At 40.8% G+C, this 15,244-nt stretch overlaps 1 pseudogene; it reads left to right on the top strand.

The window, feature by feature from the left end:
* LOC149024197 (transmembrane 9 superfamily member 2-like) overlaps positions 1-4,856 on the top strand; it is a 73,126-nt pseudogene extending 68,270 nt beyond the window's left edge.
* Positions 4,857-15,244: the final 10,388 nt, after the last annotated feature.

Genomic DNA, 15,244 nt, shown 5'->3' on the forward strand with positions numbered 1-15,244 from the left:
ATAGAGTCCATGACGATCCTAGAACCATCTCGCAGGTCATCCCTCAAGCGGGAGGTCAAGTTACTATAGAAGTACTTGACAAGATCCGGATAGACCGGATATGCCGCAGTGTGCAAGTGTAGCGAATCCATAGCCTCCAGCCTCTCTTGTATGTGGAATGCCTCTAAGTCATCCAAGACAACCAATCATCCATGCTCGATCGGTATGTTGTGGAAGTAGTACTCATATAAAAACTTGGCCATAGGAGTGGTGAAATGATCCTCGTCTGTAACGACCGGCCGTGGAACATGTCCTCGGCCCCTATCAGCTCGTCGCCCTCCTCTAGGCATAGTGAATCTGTTGAAACAAAGAGGAAATTGCATTTGGATTAGTCCTTGTGTGTATTTGATAGATGAAGGGCATTTTCGTAAATTTTTGAAAATTTTTGATTTTGAGGAAATTGCGTTTTACATGCTAGCATGTGCATAAGACATGGATAAACATGCTGGGATGCTTCTGTTTGGTGAAAATCTATCATTTTGGCATTTTGAAAATGAAAATTCAGGCAAGTATAAATAAGAAAAATCCTCTTGGGTTTGCGGTTGGAATTTTTTGAAAATTGGAATTTGACCGAACCGAGAGTGGGAACACCTTCCCCATAGTAAATCACTCATGTAAAAATTTGTTTCGTGGTCAAAATTCAATTTGGTTTGAAAATAGGACAAGTATTTGCAAAGTTGGAATTTGGCGAGATGAATAGTGATTTTGGAACCAAAGTGTGTGCAATCTTGTGATTTAAGATTGGATTTGATTGGAAACTAATGGGAACATGTTTCTAAACATCCCTAAGCATGATTCTAACCATTAGCAACAAGCATTACTCAGTTTTGAAGAAAATCATAACAATGGTATTTGATTTTTGAAAGAAAAGAGAAGAAGAAAGAGGACTTACTTGTGTAGATGATCAAAGAAGGTTTGCATGTGTTGTTGGAGCCTTGAATCAAGCTTGGAAACCCTAGAATGTCATTTTCCCCAGAGCTTAACTCAAAGTATAAGAGTATGAAATGAAAATGAAATGAGGAAGTGGGCTCCTTTAATCTGATTTTTCGCCCGGAATTGTTAGGTTGATCCTTTTTGGTCGATGCCATCGACCAAGGAGCATCGACCCAGATGGGTCATTTTGCTGCCTTGGGCTGATTATGAAAATTTTTGATTTGTGGTTGGATTTCGTTTGATTTTGACCAATGTTTGACTATTTTCTTGCTATGTTGATAGTTTTAATCATGATTTGAGTATCCTTATCATTGATCAAGTTGTTATTGACATATTCGAATTTTGGTATCCTTATCTTTGATTTCTTTTGCAGAGTGGTCCTTCTTAGAAATCATTTCGTTGGTTCCGGTAGTGCTGGGAATGAAGAAGCACCTGCTGGGGGCTCTGATCAGCAAACTTAGTGTTGTGACTAAAATATCCACTTCCGGTTTATACCGGTCTGACCAGGTTCAACCGGATTCAGCTGATGAGACGAATGAATTTAAGGGACCACCCAAAGGTTAAACAAAGGCTTAATCATAGCCATCCGATCTATACTTTCCATCCGACGGTCATTAGTGACAAGAGCCAACGTATTAAAGCCTATAAATAGAGCCAAGATTCTCAGGAGAGGTAAGCTCATTCGAATATTCACACACTTCTCGCTCATTTTCCATTAAAGCTCTCTCGAGAGGCTCTACTTCTACTTCTGATCATCTACTGACTAGATCGTCGGAGACGGGCCGATCAAGACGATCGGCTTCGTTTCTCACTGGTGTTCTATCTTTCAGGAGCGAGAGGTTGATTGACTGAAGAGCGAGTCAGATCAATCCAGATCTAAATGGATTGGTGCAAGGATTACGGTTCAAAGCCTCCGGCAATTTTAGCACCAACATTTGGCGCCGTCTGTGGGAAACTGAGCAAAAAGCTATGGCTCAACTACCGGAAGAGCATGATCGTTCTTCCGCAATCTTTTTGGTTGGAGATCTTTTGCTTAGCGATCAAGTTTTTCTAAAGATCTGTCTTGAAAAAGCATCCAAGATCTTACGCTCTTTTTCCGATGAATTTTCATATACTGCAAGCTAGATCTGAGTCGATTATGTGAATTTGGAGAAGAAAGCAAGATCTTCTTCACAGCTCTTATATCTTGGTTTTCATAAAGTAACAATAATGGTGGAGCAAGAAGCATCCTGCTATATCTTGTTTCTTGATCTCTGGTTCTAGCTTCGATCTATCTCTAGATCTTTGATCGGCATCTCAAAAGATCCCTATTATTCTGATCGGTGTCTCGATCGGCAGTTTTTCTTTTTGTCCTGTGACTAGCGTTTCTTCTGGATTTGGTTCGTTACCTTCGATCTATTGGATCTATTGATTATGGTTCCACAAAACAACCAGCAAAGCGAAGTCTCTTCTTCAGTAGCTACTGCTTCAAGATCCCTGCAGCCAATGATGATATTCTGCCCATCATCAATCTTGCCGATAAGTTTTCCTTTCACTCGGAAATAAGTATCTCTCGTTTTCAGATCCGAGATCTCGGTCCACTTTTTTCCCGTATCTAAACATCTCTCGTTTTCTTAGATCTCTGTTGTTGATCTAAAGTATCTCTATTTTTTAAGATCTCCATCGCTCCTTTCTGCAAATTCGTTTTTGTTGATCTCCAAATCTTTGTTTCGGTATTGCTTCCGCTCCAAGGATTAGGATGGTTTTGAGTTGTCTCGTTCACATTCAACCTGAGAATTCCATTATTTCAGCCAAGTCTGAATCTGACTTCGGTTTTCTTATCAATTGAATGAGAGATGTAAACGTTTTGAAAAGGTTTGAAAGAGTCTTGGAAGTAACGAGAACGGGAAATTGTTGATCTAGCTAAGCGATTACATCGAATTTTTGTTGAATTTGATTGTTTATGGAGTTAATTACAACTTCAGGAGGCAGATCTGGAGATTGCGGAGACGATAAGCAATTCGTTGCAGAAATTCAGGGACTAATGACGGAGAAAGCTTTTCAAGACTCAGCAGCAACGGTGCTTGTAACCGAGAACTCATTTACTGCTCTCCTTGATCTCCCAGCTAACCAAGTGATTGAGCTCCTTCACAAACCTGTGAAATCTGAAGATATTCTCGTAGCAGATCAAGGATCATTTGGCCACTCATTTAACTGTTCTTCTATATTTCCTACAAAGCCAAAGCGATCTGTAATGTCAACGCCGGTGAATCGAAGGAATGTGCTGTGTGTTTGACGAAATTAGAAGACGGAGATGAAGTCAGAGTGTTCCATGAAGATTGTTTAGATCGGTGGTTGAGGAGAGAGCAGGCCACTTGTCCGCTTGGCAGAAGCTATGTGTCACCTGAGGAAGTTGTGCTTCAACACGAGTTCCATGCAGATTGTTTAGATCAGTGGTTGAGGAGAGAGCAGGCCACTTGTCCGCTTTGCAGAAGCTATGTGTCGCTTGAGGAAGTTGTGTTTCAACAGAAGCATTTGAGGAGCAAAACCGAGTTATACAAAGAAGAGGTGCAGCTTGTGTTTATGATCTATGCTATGTACGGTGGTGGCTTGCATATAACGCAATCTGGATGAAATCTTGATCCAGAAGAATCCCTAAAAATCAGAAATGGAAAAAATACTCTTTCTTTCCTTCTTTCTGGGGTAAAGAATAGAGATGACTCTCATGGTAGCTCGTTCCAGTTCCAGTTGCTCAAATCCTCTTCCAAGATTACCCTCACCTTGATGGAGATCCTCTGTTTTGGAAGCTATGTCAGGTCGGATGGCTCTGACCATCGTTACAAGGCTGGAGATCCGGTGCCTCTGTATGCGAACAAGAAAGAAGCTGTTGAAGGAAGAGGCTGCTAAGTTCCAAAATGTAGTCACCAAGGACTACTATTTCCAGATGTACTATGACGATTTGCTGATCTGGGGTTTCATTGGCAAGGTCAACAAGGAAGACCTCACAGAGGAGAAGGAAGTTGAAGTGGAATTCATGTACTCGTGAAGTGGAAAGAAACCACTATTCCTTTCAAGAAGCGGATGGATGTATATTCATCATCCTCTGCGCTGCCTCATCACTTGGAAATCCATTGGTTTTCTATTATTAACTCATGTGCCACTGTGCTTCTCCTAACTGGGTTTCTTGCAACCATTCTTATGAGAGTACTCAAAAATGATTTTGTGAAGTATGCTCATGATGAAGAATCAGCTGACGACCAAGAGGAGACTGGATGGAGGTACATTCATGGTGATGTGTTCCACTTTCCTAAGCATAAGTTATATACGCACTTACATCAGGAATTGCTGGATATACAGCTACATCTTTCTATTGCCAACTTGAAGGAACAAATTGGGTGAGGAATCTGTTGTTGACTGGGTGCCTATTTTGTGGGCCTCTTTTCCTCACATTCTGCTTCCTTAACACTGTTGCAATTGCTTACAGTGCTATAGCAGCACTGCCATTTGTCACCATTGTAGTAATAGTTCTTATATGGACATTAGTCACCTCACCTTTGCTTGTGTTGGGTGGGATTGCCAGTAAAAATAGCAGGGCTGAGTTCCAGGCTCCTTGCCGCACAACAAAATATCCCAGGGAAATTCCGCAATTACCTTGGTACCGGGGAACTGTTCCTCAGATGACAATGGCAGGCTTCCTGCCTTTTAGTGCCATTTATATCGAGCTCTACTACATATTTGCTAGTGTGTGGGGTCACAGGATTTATACCATTTACAGCATCCTCTTCATTGTTTTCCTAATTCTTCTAGTGGTGACCGCTTTCATCACTGTAGCATTGACATATTTCCAGCTTGCTGCTGAGGATCATCGGTGGTGGTGGACAAGCAGGGGAAGCAAGTGGATGTAAAGCATTGGAAGAATGGGTCCAATCAGAACATTGCTAGTGTTTACGTAGACGGGGAGCTCATTGGTTCAATTTCCTCAAATCAAAGGAGATTGCCAGGGTTACAGCCGCAAAGGAAGCTTTAGAGAAGTTGTGGAAATCACAACACTTGATCAAGACCGATGGTGGTAATGGGGCTGAAGAGATTGAGGGGGCTAAGCTCAAGTTAAATGAGATTTGTGGCAAGAACAGATGGCATCCGGCCAAGTATAGTATCCAATTGCGTCCTATGCACTTAATATCCACAAGCATATTTGAACCAAGATTCAACCCAAAACCATATCTCATTCAGGACCCATGGTCTAATATCTGTCCATTCTTAAACAAAGCCCTGTTTTGTTAGCAAGCAATTAAAGATGTTAACAAGAAACTTTCTTCATCTATTATGCCATTTCTTTTGATTCAAATGTCTGCTGGTGAGATCAAAAGCTGATGCTTGTTAAACACACAAATCAATTTGAAGTCCACCACTCTTGAGAGTAAAGGCATCAAGAAGCAACTGCTGTCTCGGAAGAACAAAAGAGGGAATGAAGAAGTTTTAGCTTGAGCTATAAGGTGAGCAAAGAAGCTACAGACTATGAGCAGGCGAGGAATGAAATAAATGTTAATGAGAAGAAGCAATGGCAGCAGCAGCAACAACTGTTGGGGTTATAGAGGAAGGCCATCGCTTGGATGGTTGAGAAAGGAGAGAGTACATGATGACTTTTCCGAAGCTTTCAAAATTTAATTTACATCTGATAAAGGCAATCAAAGGAGGTTGTCAACTAGTATCTTGATCTGAGCTGGACTTGAAACACTTCAAAGCAAAAACATTCTAGCAATTTCTGAAATTTTGAGAACAAAGAAGTAGCAAATGTGAAAGCTACATCACATAACAGCCCAGATGATGGTAGCTTGAATAGCAGCAGCAGCAATGGATGCTACATTCGCAATATTCTTATTTTCCGAAAGCTTTTCTATTCAAGTACCAACTCCTCAAAGAAGCATTTCAAAGATTCTTGAAGAATTCGAGTGCAGAAAGAGATCATGGAGCAAAAAATCTAATGCAATAATAAGATAAGTATATTAGAGTTTCTTGGTCATCATTTCTTTTTCTAACAATAGTTGATTTACAAATTCTTGGTCATCATTTCTTTTTCTAACAATAGTTGATTTACAAATTCCTGGTCATCATTTCTTTTTCTAACAACATTTGAAATTTTCGATTAACAAAGATTCATTCTACATTTGATAAAGAGTGTTTGTCATATATAACCTAGAAATGAATTTGGAATATCAAGAAGAATATATAAAAAATTCCAGATGAGTGCAGCTCTTTACTTGCAGATGGTTACTCACTTCAGCTTCCTTAAAAAAATAATAATAATAAAAAAAATTAAAAAAAAAAAAAAAAAGAAGGGGAGAAAGAATAGACATTGGTGAAATATGCATTCTGTTAGTATTGTATATAGTTAACTTATGATGGGAGTTTGAGTAAATAGAATATACGTTTAGAGGAGTCATAGAAGTTTTTATTTTGTTTTATATGTTTCTGTTAATTGCAGATAAATATCAGTACCCTAAACAAACATTTGTGAAGTGTTTTATTTGTTTTTATTTATTAATCATAAAAGAATGTCTAGTTATCCTTCTGGCTGCATATAGGAAGGATGAGATATCGTCTTATCTTAATGAGGCAGGAATCCATATATTCTATACTGAATTGATATGAAATGCTTAGTTCATGTCCATTCATTAATTAGGCTTTTTATTAAGTTTCTAAACGTGGGCTTCCCTATAGTGTTATGATATATTATTCTCCTAGTATGATTGTCAGGTTTAGAATTGAAGCTTTAAGTTTGCAGGTGGAAATAGAAAAAGGAGGAAATACATCTTAGGAGTTCATCAGTCCAAAACTACATAAATTAAAATTTCTTGAGGAGTTGCAATTATTGCAAACTTCATATTATCATTTTATTATTTGATCTTGCACTTTATGGCAAACTTTGATCTTTTACTCTGCTCAATTTTAACAGGCTGAACATTAAAGCATTGATCATTGTGCAACTTTCTCTAAAGGCTTCTCTCAGCCACATAAAAGGTTGATCTCGGTTATGAAGGCTTCTGACCAGCAATTTTCTATAGAGCAGAGACTGATCATCATTCTTGAAGACTTACATTATTCTTGAAGACTTATATTATTCTTGAAGACTTATTTCTATCAGTAGAAAGGAGACAAGATTTTCTGGTATTCTTGGACAAATCATCTTATTAAGCGTGGTCATCTAAAATTTCTTCTTCATTATTAATCCAAAGAACATTTTTGCGAACTAGTCTTCTGATCATGCCATTTCAACGCGGATCCAAGGTCATTCCTTCCGAGGATGATCCCGACTTTCCGAAGTCAGGCCCAAGTGGTCAGCCTTACGAGGTCACGTCATGCCTTTTCAACGCTGACTCAGGGTCACTCCTTCCGAGGATGATCCCGGCTTTCCGAAGTCAGGCTCAAGTAGCCAGCCTTCCGAGGCGTGATTATGCTAGCTGATCCGGATCATTCCTTCCGAGGGTGATCCCGACTCTTCGTGAGTTAGGCTTAAGTAGCCAGCCTTCCGAGGCCTGGTCATGCTTTCCGAAGCTGATCACGGATCATTCCTTCCAAGGGTGATCCCGACTCTTTGTGAGTTAGGCTCAAGTAGCCAGCCTTCTGAGGCCTGGTCATGCTTTCCGAAGCTGATCACGGATCATTCCTTCCGAGGGTGGTCTCGACTCTTCGTGAGTTAGGCTCAAGTAGCCAGCCTTCCGAGGCCTGGTCATGCTTTCCGAAGCTGATCACGGATCATTCCTTTCGAGGGTGGTCCCGACTTTACGTAAGTCAGGCTCAAGAAGCCAGGTCATGCTAAGCTAATCACGGATCATTCCTTTCACGAGGGTGATCCCGGATTGTTCCTTCCGAGGAATGATCCCGACTTTCCGAAGTCAGGCTCTAGTAGCCATCTTTCTAAGGCAACATCTTCCCAAGGCAATTTTTTTATTGAGAACAATGGAATTAATCAATAAAACAACTCAAGGATCAAGTTATATGGAGGATTATTTATCGAAAGCTCAAAGATTTTCTTCAGACCATTATCTGAGAATATCTAATCAGCTACTAAGGTTTTCATCAGCCATTTTCTTAGAAAGTTTTTGATCAGCTATTAAGGCTCTCATTAGCCATTTTCTCAAAAAGGCATCTGATCAGTTATTAAGGCTTTCGTCAGCTATTTTCTCTGAAAGTTTATGATCAGCTATTAAGGCTCTCATTAGCCGTTTTCTCTAAAAGTTTCTAATCAACTATTGAGGTTATCATCAGCCATCTTCTCAGAAAGTTTCTGATCAATTATTAAGGCTCTCATCAGCCATTTTCTCAAAAAGGCATCTGATCAGTTATTAAGGCTTTCGTCAGATGTTTTCTCAAAAAGCTTCATCAGCCACTCTTTCCTAAGAATACTTCATCAGCAACTGATCAATGATACAGCAAGTGGTCAGAAATATAACAAGTGATCAGAAGTATAGTATGTGGTCAGATGTGCAGCAGGTCAAAGATTGTTGCCCCCTCTATATTCCTTTCATTCTCAAGATTCTCTTCCGTCGCCCATTATTTCCTTTCTAAAATGATTTGGGGGCTGAACATTTTCCAAATGCAAGATAAGCTCAAGTATTGAAGAATTCTCACAACCAATACAAGATGAAGAATATTCTGAAGTCATTTGAAAGAAAGATTCAAACCTCCTGACCAAAGTCTCATACAAGTTCGACCTGATCAGCAGGCTTGGGGGCTTGTGTTGTGACTAAAATATCCACTTCCGGTTTATACCGGTCTGACCAGGTTCAACCGGATTCAGCTGATGAGACGAATGAATTTAAGGGACCACCCAAAGGTTAAACAAAGGCTTAATCATAGCCATCCGATCTATACTTTCCATCCGACGTTCATTAGTGACAAGAACCAACGTATTAAAGCCTATAAATAGAGCCAAGATTCTCAGGAGAGGTAAGCTCATTCGAATATTCACACACTTCTCGCTCATTTTCCATTAAAGCTCTCTGAGAGCTCTACTTCTGATCATCTACTGACTAGATCGTAGGAGACGGGCCGATCAAGACGATCGGCTTCGTTTCTCACTAGTGTTCTATCTTTTAGGAGCGAGAGGTTGATTGACTGAAGAGCGAGTCAGATCGATCCAGATCTGAATGGATTGGTGCAAGGATTACGGTTCAAAGCCTCCGGCAATTTTAGCACCAACACTTAGGAAGATAGCCATACCACAAATGGCGTTCCTAATGCCCCCGAGATCGGAAGTTTCAAAGATATAGCTAGCGCCATGACCAATATGATGTAGCTACAGCAGGCCCAGTTTAATTAGATGATGATTGGCTTCATGACCCTCCGTGAAGAGAACCAAATTGGCGGCCAAGGGAATCCGGGTGTTCCAGCCCCGTATGTTGAGAGGTTCATTGGAACCCTGCATACCAGGCTGATGGAGAGCTTCCTAAAATTACAAGTACCGTCATTCATTGGCGTGACTAAATATGCTCTTTTCCCTAATAAGTGGCTGAGGGAGTTAGAAAAGGCCTCCAGGCACTTACAGTGTTTAGAAGCCCAAAAGGTCCTTTTCGCTGAGTAGAAGCTTCAGCATGAGGCTGATGCATGGTGGACCTGCACCAGGCCCATTCTTGAAAATCTCCATGCCAGCGTTGTCTCATGGGAAAGGTTTAAGGAAGCTTTTTGCAAGAATTATTTTCCTGAGGCTGTAAAAGATGCCAAAGAGGCCAAGTTTATGGCATTACTACAAGGTTCTTTGTCAGTGCTAGAGTACCAGCAGAGGTTTGAAGAACTTTTCTTCTTCGCCCCCGAATCCATCAAGTCCGACGATGCAAAGGCGAAAATGTTTTTCAAGGGACTGCAGCCTTCTATCAAGGCGTACCTCATGGTCTTACCCCTGGAAGGTTATGCTCAAGTTATTCAAAACTCAAAGAAGCTCGAAGAGAATGAGAAGGAAAATGCTCGAGTACAGAGACCCTGGCAGCCTAGGCACCCTGACTATGTGGACTGCATTAATCGGCGCTTTGCTAGACCTGCTCCTTACCCTGCTCCTGCCTTCCAGCCAAAAAAGTTTTAGCCAGAGTTTCAGTTCTGTTCATGTGGGCCAACATGGTCAATCCAATGGAGTAAGACCTTTGGGAGTTGTGCATCCACCTCGGCCTGGGATGGTGAATCCTAGACCTACATTCCAGAGACCTCCCACTGTTGCGGCTCTTGCTGGACAGAAAGACTCTACTTACTTCTTTTGCAAGCAGACAGGCCATTTTGCTCGCTTTTGCCCAAAGAAACCTGCCCAACCTTATGCTTCAGTCGTGAAAAGTGCTCTTGTTCCTACCCCTGCCCCTCCCTCTGGCAGAGTATTCAACATATCTGGTGTTGAATAGGATTCCTGTCATGATGTTGTTACAAGTACATTGTTAGTTGCTTCAGTTCCAGCATTTGTTTTGTTTGATACGGGTGCATCTCATTCATTCATCTCATCTACTTTTGCTTTGAAGACTAACCTAACGCCCCGGTGTTTATCTAGTTGTTTGTTGATTAGTACCCCTGTTGGGTCTACTGTTAAACTAGATAAAGTGTTAGAAGAATGTCTTGTGTTAATTTGTGGAAAGAACTTGAAGGCAAATCTAGTGTTGTTTGATATGAAGGATTTTGATGTAATCTGGGGAATTGATTGGTTGACATCCTACAATGCTGTAATCTTGTGCTCTTCGAAGAAGATTCAGTTTCGAAAGGAAGGAAATTTAGTTTTCGAGTTCCAAGGTGAAAAGGGAAGGGTTAGTAAGAAAACTTTGACCGCTTTAATGCAAGTCCACGCTTTGGTGGAAAGTGCTTCACTTGGAAGCAAGGTCAAAGAAGGGAAGAGACTTGAAGAAGTCAAGGTCGCTTGTGAATTTGCTGATCTATTTCCAGATGATCTGTCAGGATTGCCCCCTGATAGAGAAGTTGAGTTTTCCATAGACTTAACTCTTGGAGCGGCTCCGGTATCTAAGCTCCATATAGAATGGCACCTACCGAGTTAGAAGAGTTGCACACACAATTGAATGATCTCTTAGAGAGAGGTTTTGTGCAGCCAAGTGTATCACCTTGGGGAGCTCTAGTCTTGTTTGTGAAGAAGGACGGTAGCATGCGTTTATGCATTGATTACCGGGAGTTGAACAAGTTGACCGTCAAGAATAGATACCCGCTACCCCGGATTGATAATCCTTTTGATCAGTTGAAAGGTGTGGCTGTGTTCTCGAAGATTGATTTGAGATCTGGATATCATCAGTTGAAAGTGAAGTCAAGTGATATCTTTAAGACAACGTTTAGAACAAGGTATGGACATTATGAATTTAGAGTTATGCCTTTTGGTTTAACTAATGCTCTTGCCGTGTTCATGGATCTCATGAACCGAGTATTTCATGATGTGCTCGATAAGTTTGTAATCATTTTCATTGATGACATCTTGATCTACTCGAAGAATGAAGAAGAGCATGTGAAACACCTAAATTTCACATTGCAAAGGTTAAGAGAAAAGAAGCTCTATGCTAAGTTTAGCAAGTGTGACTTTGGGCTCTCAAGAGTAGTATTTCTCGACCATGTTGTTTCAGTCGAAGGTATTCATGTGGATCCTGAGAAGGTGCAAACAGTTGCTGACTGGGAAAGACCGAAGACCGTGACTGAGATAAGAAGTTTCCTTGGATTGGCGAGATACTATAGAAGGTTTATTGAGAACTTTTCTAGGTTGGCTGCTCCTATGACTAAGCTAACTAGAAAAGAAGAGAAGTTTGTGTGGACCGAAGCTTGCAAGAAGAATTTCAAAGAGTTGAAAGTTAGATTGACAAGTGCTCTGGTTTTGACTATACCTGATAGTTCTGGTGGGTTGACAGTCTACACTGATGCTTCCAAGATCGGTATAGGTTGCGTGTTGATGCAACATGGTAAGGTAGTGGCATATGCCTCTCGGCAATTGAAGAATTATGAGCGAAACTACCCCACTCATGATTTAGAGCTTGCCGCCGTTGTCTTTGCTTTGAAGATCTGGAGACATTACCTGTACGGTGAGAAGATCGCTATCTTAACAGATCATAAGAGTTTGAAATACTTCTTCACCCATAAGGAACTGAACATGAGACAAAGAAGATGGTTAGAATTGGTCTCCGATTATGATTGTGATATCCAGTACCACCCAGAAAAAGCAAATGTAGTTGTGGATGCTCTTAGTAGGAAAAGTCAAAGGAAGGAGTTGGACTTGAATGCTTTGAGTCGGCCTTTGTTGTCGTCGATGGAAAGGTTTGGTTTAGAAGTGGTCGCTGAAGGTTCGGATTGTATTCTTTATGCCATGACGGCAAGATCTACCCTTAGAGATAGAATTGTTGATTTGCAGAGTTCTGACCAAGAGTTGAAAGAGAAGATTGAGAAGATTGCTTTGAATCCCGAAATGGACTCTGATTTTACTACATCTATGGATGGTACTTTATTGTTTAGAGGTAGGCTTTGTGTGCCAGCTGTTGAAGAAATCAAGAAGGAAATATTGAAAGAAGCACACTAGTCAATCTTTACAGTACACCCTAGAAGAACCAAGATGTACAAGGACTTAAGGGAACATTTCTGGTAGAATGGTTTGAAAGCTGATGTTGAAGATTTTGTTGCCAAGTGTGAGACTTGTCAACGTGTGAAAGCCATTCGTCAACCTCCATCTGGATTGCTTCAGTCCCTTCCCATTCCTAGTTGGAAGTGGGAAGATATCTCCATGGACTTCGTGACTAGCTTGCCTCGGACAAGTAAAGGAAATGACACTGTGTGGGTGATTGTTGATAGGTTGAGCAAATCAGCCCATTTCATCCCTATGAAGATCACTTACACTTTGGATAAGCTAGCTAGGCTTTATGTGGACAATGTGGTTCATCTGCACGGAGTGCCTGTGAGTATTGTTTTTGATCGTGATCCTAGGTTAACCTCGAGGTTTTGGAATGGTTTACAGAAAGCCTTGGGAACCCAATTGAATCTAAGTACAGCTCATCATCCATAGTCTTATGGACAATCTGAGCGGACAATTCAAATATTGGAAGATATGCTTAGATCTTGTGTGGTGGATATGGGTGGAAATTGGGATGAACACTTAGCTTTGATCGATTTTGCCTATAACAACAGTTATCAAGCAACTATAGGCATGGCTCCATTTAAAGCTTTGTATGATAACACTTGTAGGACACCTTTGTATTGGACTAAGACAGGTGAAAGAAGAGTCTTGGGTCCATAAATGATTGAAGCTACAAGTGCGATGGTTGACATGATTAGAGAAAGGATCAAGTCTGCCCAGTCTAGACAGAAATCTTATGCTGACAAGAGAAGAACCGATTTGCAATTTCCGATTGGAGAGAAAGTTTTCCTTAAAATATCACCTATGAAAGGGGTGACGAGATTCAATGTGAAAGGAAAGCTTAGCCCTCGCTTCATTGGACCTTATAAGATTTTGGAAAAGGTTGGACCTGTAGCATACCGTTTGGCCTTGCCCCCATCTCTTGCTTGAGTTCATAATGTGTTTCATGTTTCAATGCTTCAAAAGTACATAGAGAACCCGGAACACATACTACAGCAATCACCCGAAGGACTTAGTGCCGATCTTTCTTACGATGAAAAACCAGCCGAGATCCTAGACAAAAAGGACAAGTAGTTGAACCATCCCTTTGGTGAAGATTCGGTGGAAAAATCACACCCCAGAAGAAGCTTCATGGGAGAAAGAAGAAGACATGAAGGAGAAGTTTCCACATCTTTTTGGAAGCACAGGTACGCTTTCAATTTCGAGGACGAAATTTCTTTCAAGGGGGGAGAATGTAAAATCCAGCCCTATCCTAACCTTGACCCTGACCAGGATCCATTGTTGTTTATAGGTCCGAAGACCCGAAGTGGTGGTAGAAGAGACTTGTAGACCCTTTTGATTGATAATTTTGAGTTGGAGTCCGAGCCCATGGACATTGACAATGATACCCCTTACTTGAGTACATTGTTGATGTTTAGTGAGACTCTGCGCATCGAAGAAGAGTGAATTATTTGAAATACCTAATGGAATCCCGTGCACAACATGAAGGTATTTCCCAAAACTAGACTTCTTGATTGACTTGTAGAAGAAAACCCCACTCAATTTGACCATGTATAGCCCTCCGAATCCTTGTCCGAAATTGCTGAACTATTTCCGATTTTTCTGCTAAACTGCCTTTGGTCGATCCTCCTTGGTCGATGCCACTGACCAAGAGCATTGACCAAAGTTTCCCAGACTTGAAGTTAATGATTCCTTTGGAATATTCCCTACCCTATTTATGTTAGCCTCGTGTTTTGAGCCATATTCTAATCATTACCACACCTGAGAACGTGGAGAAGGTTCCCCAAAGCTCCTCCTTGGCATTAGTGAAGAAGTTCCACCCAAATCATTGTCAATCATTGTTCTTTGTTCCCATCACCAACTACAAGGTATGATTCATCACTCTCACTCTCTATTCTATTCTTTTCTATTCTTTTTCTTGCTGTTGAAACCTTGGAGTTGATGCTGCAACCTTGCAACCATCACTCCAAGTGTTCACTCTTGCTTAACCTATGATCCTCTACCATGTCCATTGATGCTATGCTTTCATTTCAAGCCTTGCGTATGTATTCCTTGATTTTTCTTCTTAACTTCATACATTCTTGTCCTAAACTGAGGTATATATTGTGCTATGTCTATATTTAATGCTAGCATATGATCCTAACCCAATTCCTATAAGTTCCCCTAGCTAATTCATGCCTTTCCAATGCAAATGCAATTGATTTCAATCCATGCTATGATTCTTGTCTATAGAACTTAGTAGTCCAATTTGGGGATTTCTATTTAGACCTTTAGATTGTGTTAATTCCTTGATTAGTAGTGTTCTTATACTGTTCTTAAGCATCCCTCCAAGTTCCAGATCGATCTGAGACCTGAAAGAACAATTTCGGACCAAAATCCCAAAATCCACTATGCAGCCCCGAGACTGTCTTGGTCGATCCTCTTTGGTCAATGCCGTCGACCAAGAGCATCAGCCAAACATGTTGTTTACTGCAACTTCACCCAGTTTTGACCCGTTCGACCTCCGATTTTCCCAATCTCTTCTCTAATCTTTCATTTATGTTTGTTTAGAGTCTTAACACTATTATTGGATCAATCATTTGTGACTCTTGGATCATCATCAACTCAACTTAAGGTAAGGATGGTTATCGCCATAAATACATAGGCTATTTGCTTATGTCTTGATGTTCATAACTTAGTGAACATAGTCTATTATTTGCTTTTGAA

Source organism: Hakea prostrata, chromosome 2 (genome assembly GCF_041222555.1).
Source record: "Hakea prostrata isolate BN-2017 chromosome 2, UWA_Hpros_2, whole genome shotgun sequence".
In the NCBI taxonomy this organism is placed as follows: domain Eukaryota; kingdom Viridiplantae; phylum Streptophyta; class Magnoliopsida; order Proteales; family Proteaceae; genus Hakea; species Hakea prostrata.